The sequence below is a fragment of the Zonotrichia leucophrys genome, chromosome 7, assembly GCF_028769735.1.
Source record: "Zonotrichia leucophrys gambelii isolate GWCS_2022_RI chromosome 7, RI_Zleu_2.0, whole genome shotgun sequence".
Lineage (NCBI taxonomy): Eukaryota > Metazoa > Chordata > Aves > Passeriformes > Passerellidae > Zonotrichia > Zonotrichia leucophrys.
Genome location: NC_088177.1, coordinates 23,876,599 through 23,882,512, shown reverse-complemented (window position 1 = coordinate 23,882,512; position 5,914 = coordinate 23,876,599).

The following is a 5,914-nucleotide window of genomic DNA, read 5'->3' as shown; positions in this document are numbered from 1 at the left end:
GGAAATAATTTTTCTCTACAAAGCAAGATAGAGAAAACTCTTTAAGGGAATATAAGGAGGCACTGTCACACATTATAGCATACGGCATGCCACTCACCAAATTAAAAATTATCACAGTCCAGTGTTGTCATCTGAATTGTACCATCTAAGTTGTAACACACACTGACAAAAAGGTGTGAATCCATCTTTTTGTTTAGAGCCATGTTCCCGTGTTAATGCCAGGTGTTTTGGGGATGGATTGGGCAGCAGCTGGGGCTCTGCAAAGGGAGGCACCACAGACCACAGAGTCACTGTCTGCACTCCTGAAGAACAGAGAGTTAAATACTGGATAAAAACCCAAGGAGGAGACATTTGTATGACAAAGTGCTGGTACCCTTGGAGCAAGTAGCAGCAGGCCAAGCAGGTACAAGAGATCAGCAGCATTATTTGTGATTGCAGCAATCATAAATAGGATAGGAGAAATGGTGAAATACATATATCTGTCTTTCTGATGCAGCATAAAACTGACATCTTGCCCATTTCTTGACATTAAAGATTTTTCTGCTAAGTCTGTGTTGTTGTTGTTTTCAGAGAAAAAGGGTTATTTTTCATGGTGCAAAATGGTAAATTTCATGAAGTAACACTGCATTTCATAAACAGATATTTTAAGAGACATTGTCAACCAAATAATGCTTTATAAGGCACTAGAAATGATTCACTGCATGTCTGAAAAACAACTTTTATTCACTTTTAGCTTACTCTAATGTTACTTCTCTCTATGAAGTTGAGTGGCTGCAAATGTAGGTCAGGAATTCTTTGCCCTACTTTTTCCCTTCTCATTCATATTTCTGACTGGATTAGTCTCCTCCCCATGGTTTAGGACCTGCCATGAGAAAGATACTACAAAGATCAGCAAGGACAAGGTGAACAATAAAAAATCAAACCCTTCCTCTTAAAGAAAATCGTATTATTTTCTCTCAAAGACAGCAGATCCCTTCAAACCAAACCATCTCCTCCACTGTCACCCATTCTTTTAGACTTATCTCATACAAATTCCCAATATATCTGTATTTCCATACGTATGTTTAGATAATGGGTCATAGGCAACTCAGTATAGTTCAGGTCCATGAAGATTATTTGGGGATAATTGAAAGATCTAAGCTCTGATAATCAGCAGCAAGTGTGACAGAATGCACCTGCACCAAGGGAAGGGGATGAGAAAGACCTAACATGAATAAAAGGAGTCAGAGGTGGTGGGAATAACAAGAGAGGGACCTGTGTCCTTTACAAGAGATTCACTTCTTGATCTGACAATTGAATGTTGGTGTTTGGATGTTTCCTCTCCCTGATATTGAATTGTATGCCAGACCCTGACGGCAGCATCTGTGTCAGTGCCCTCTGCTTGCTACCCTAACAGGTCTGCCCAGTGTGGGCTCCAGGCACTGATGGACCATGGTGGGACTTTTCCACAGAAAGTGCTGACCATTTACTTATTCTTTTATCCAGGAAACAGGATGGAAAGAACTATTCCAAAAGGAAGTTATGGTTGAAAAGTTGAACATTCAGAACTTGAGAACTTGCAGCTTTAGTGTGATTTATGCAGCCTTATCTCTCCTTGCTCTGCCAGCTGTGATTGCACTATAATGGAAGTTAAAATCCTAATTTCTGTTGCTGAATGCATGGCTGAAATCATCCAGAGCAGCCATGAGTTCCTCTGAAAGTGACTTAAGTCTGCATAGGAAAAGTGATCTTGGTAGAACGCCAGCTATTTGCAGGAGAATTTAAGTTATGCTGGAAATGCTTTGCTGCAGGGAGGAATGGTATCCTAGAATAGATGAGTTCTAACTTGATTAATATAATTGAACTTCTGCCTTGCTACAGAGCTTCCATACAATGCTAAGCACAACATTTAAATCTGACTTTTATTAATTGCTTACAAAAAGTATTTTCCATGTTATGGTTCTCAAATCACATTCAAAATATTTTGCAAAGCAATGATCAAATAATATTGCTAACTACACTATCAGGCCAGTGTCCTCCACAGCATACACAAAGCAAAGGCTTTGTGTATGGTCTGGTCTTTGGGATCACAGTTACGAAACAGTGAATCCTCTCTTTATAGAATCATTCTGAGTTAATTTGTTAATATTTGTGATGTAGCAGCAGTAGAACTGAGAAGAACCACAGTCTGGTCAGAAAACGTAAAAATCTATGTTTAATCCATAGTCAGAATCTTGAATGAGAAATAATGCAGAGAGCCCTACCTGGGTCAAATAAACCCACAGACTTAGTTACTGGCCAGTGAATTAACACCAGCTTCCTCTGTGCTGGGGTGAGACAGGCCCACAGTGAACGTAGTCAGTTTGTAATGCAAACCTCCATTTTGGTATTTCCTAATTTTCTGCATTTTCTTGTAACATTTTCCTTCCATTTTCCTTTTCCTTCATTTGTAGTACACTACTCATTGCCTGCTCACTTCTTCGGTTTTGCTGATATGGGGCTGAGAAGTTTTTTCAGTATTTTCTCAATACAGTAAATATTATCAGAAACTTCTGTCAAATATTTAAAATCATAGTGTACTGAAGAGAACTACAGAATTGTTTTTAAAATGCTCTAAAAATCTGAAGTACAAAGTAGTTAAAATCCTTGTCAGAAAATTAAGAAGATTGCCTGAAGGGCTCTGCTCTGGATCTCTGATAGCAGAAATGAGTTCCAGACCGCTTCTCCACCTGTGTTAGTGCTTTGTATGGAAAAATAAACTGCTTGCAAAAATGTATAGGGAAGCAGGAAATCTGGAGCCCAAAATATGGCAACGTACACAGACCCTTGCTTTGTAATTGTGTGCACTGTAGACCATCTGTCTCGTGGTTAAATACACTCCCATTTAAATGAGCAACTACATTTAATGGACAAAATATTAAGATCACTGAGGGGTGAAGATTTTTATTTGCAGTGTGAAAGTGCCAGAGTGGAACCACTTGTACATTCCCAATACTATACACCTTGAAAATAACTAAGAAAAATTACTATTTACGTGCTGCATACCAAAAACTTGCTGCTTTTAAGTGAATCATTACAAACTGGAATTGAAAGCCTGATGGTCTCATGGCCTCCATTCCAGAAGTGAAAATCAGGCTGCAGCTCAGCTACTGCTGTTGTGAACTCTTTAAATACACAGAAAGTGAAAAATACTGGGATGAGTGGTTCAATGACTTTACTTGAAGTATTCATTGTCATCTCAATCATCTTTTAAACAAGACAGGACTGGAGAGATCTTTCCTAAACACCTTAACTAATAAGTTGTCAGTGTTTAAACAACAATTACTGTACAAAAATGAAAATTAGCTGATGTGATCAAGCCATATGGCTAATATAATTGATTTGTTCAGATTTTTAAAAATTATGAAAACAAAGCCAAAACAGCAACATAATGTAATTTACAAATTTAACTCGAGGTGATATGGTCTATTTAGTTCGACAACAAATAACGTCATCCTGGTGTTTTAAATGAAGCGAAATGAGGGAGGGACGACGTTGCGTCCTAAATAGACCTGACCTGGAAAAACGAATTTCAGAAGGCTCGGGCCAGCGAAGTCCCTGGCTGTTAAGCAGGGCAAGCGCTGATATCGGGGTTGCAGCCCGGGTTTGGAGCTGCAGCCCGGATTTGAGTTGCAGCCCGGGTTTGGAGTTGCAGCCCGGGTTTGCCGGGGCCGAGCCGGGCCGGGCTCGGTGCCATCCCCCGCCCTGCCCGGGCCCCGCGGGTCCCCTCCGGTGCCATCCCGGCTCTCCGAACGCACACAGCTCCCCTGCGGGACAAGGTGTGGGCACGAAAAGCTACCCAAAGGGCACGGGATGGGGTTTCTGAGGGCTTTTCCAATACTCCTGAAATTTGAATTCGATCCGTGATTTTTGAGACTCGCTCACTGTCAAAGGGAACGGGTCCCCTTTTGATAGACTCGCACTCAGCAAAACAGAGAGAAGCCAAAATAAATCTGCACAGGAAAATGTATTTGTTTGTGTTTCTTTACTTTGAAGTTTTTCAGAGCCTTTCTTAGTTACCTTGAGGGTATGTTCTTTGCCTGATTACGGCTGTGTAAAGACTTCTCGAAACTGTCTGAGAAAGGAAATTTTGAGTCCAGACTAGCAAAGAAATGGAAGTTTGGGAAAGGGAAACCTTTGTTTTCCTGGCAAGTGCAGTAGACTGCAAAAGCTGGGTGTGGAGGAGTCCTTCGGGATGGTGTGGGCGGTGGGGGCGTTTTACCCCTCTCAGAAACACACCACAAGCACCCTAGAAATGTCTTTGCTCTATAGCAAATACCCCGAAACGATTTTATGCTTAGAATCAGCTTGATTGTTTTCTCGTACGAAACTGCTCTGGTCCTGACGACCACCTCACGCTGGAGAACAACGCCACGAGAAGTTGAATTTAAAGCCTCATTTGCATAGTCTAGAAACTATGGACACGGCTTAACTGAGCACGCCTCTGAAATTCTCTCCCGTCGCTAATAAGTAAAAGTCTCATTAAGGTGCTCTGAATCGAGTTTTAATAATGTGTTAATAATCTCTTGCCACTGGCTGGAAAAGGCAGGCTTCGAGCCAGCTGGTGCGTTCGGAAGGAGGGAAGGAGGGAAGGAGGGAAGGAGGGAAGCTCCATCCCGGCACGGGCTGCCCGCGGAGGGGCCGGGCAGGGGCGATCCCGGGGGATTAGTGAGGGACGGAGGGGACGGAGCGGCCTTTGGCACCCGGAGCCGAGCAGAGCCGCGGGGAGCGCAGGGCTGGCAATGCTGCCTTCTGTGGTACCCCCGCGAGGGAGGACTGAGATTGATTGATTGATTGATTGATTGATTGATTTTTTTAAAAGTACTTCAAACCAGAATATATCCCTCACATCGTTTTATAAAGAAAGCAGCTAAGATGATGTTGGGTTGTTTTCTCCCCCGTTAGGAGAGTCCTTCTTGGTGAAAGTAGAAATGAGAGTGGGAGACCCGAGCCTCCCTTGTCCCAGGCAGGGGCACGGGACCCTGCCTGGAGCGGTGCCACCAACCCCCGGGACCAGGGGCCGACGCTCATGAGGAAAGATCGCTTTTAGCTGGAAAGATCATCTATGATTCATGATTTATCAGGAATTCCGCTTCGCTCTCTCAGACCCAACAGGCCACACAAGGCCTTCAGAGATTGCTTTTCTACTTGTAATATTGACTTCCCTACTGCGTCTCCTTGGCTCGTTACTATTATCATCCGGGTTTAAATTTCTCTTTTTAAACGGTGTAATCTTTCTTCGGTCGTGCATCCTGGAGTTAAAAAACGGGCATCATTTTCACATCAAAGTACTGTCAGTTCCCTTTATGAATTGCTGCCCCTCGCACCCTCTCTAAAACACTACCCTTGACACCCGAGTATGCGGAGCACGGTGGAGATATATTGCTGTAATCACAGCCCTTATAATTGAGTGCTGTGCCGGAGAGCCGCAGCGCAAGGGGCGGAGTGGACACCCGCAGCAGCCCGGCGGGGCAGGGACACTCACACCGGGAGCTGCCGAGCCTCCCTCCGCGCTCCCATCCGGGCAGCGCGCTGCCATCGCCCGCCGGCTCCGAGGAGGCTCTGGGCTACTGCCGAGAAGCCGGGACACCGCTCCCGGCTGCCGCGGCCTCCCCGGGGCTGCCCGGTCCCTCCTGGCCTCTGCCTGTCCCTCCCGGAGGGCTCTGCTCCTCTGGGGCTCCCCGGCCGGTCCCCAGCAGGTGCGGCACTGCCGGGCTCCGTCTCACCCGCGTCTCCGCTCTGACCGAAGCTTTGCAAAGTTTCTCCCCGCCACATTCCCGGGCCGTGGGGACATCCTGCAGCGCTCCCTGCTCCTTGCCCGCCCCTCCGCCTCTCCCCGAGTCCCCTCTCGGGCCGGCGGGCCCGGGGCAGAGCCGAGGATGCTGTCCCCTCCCTG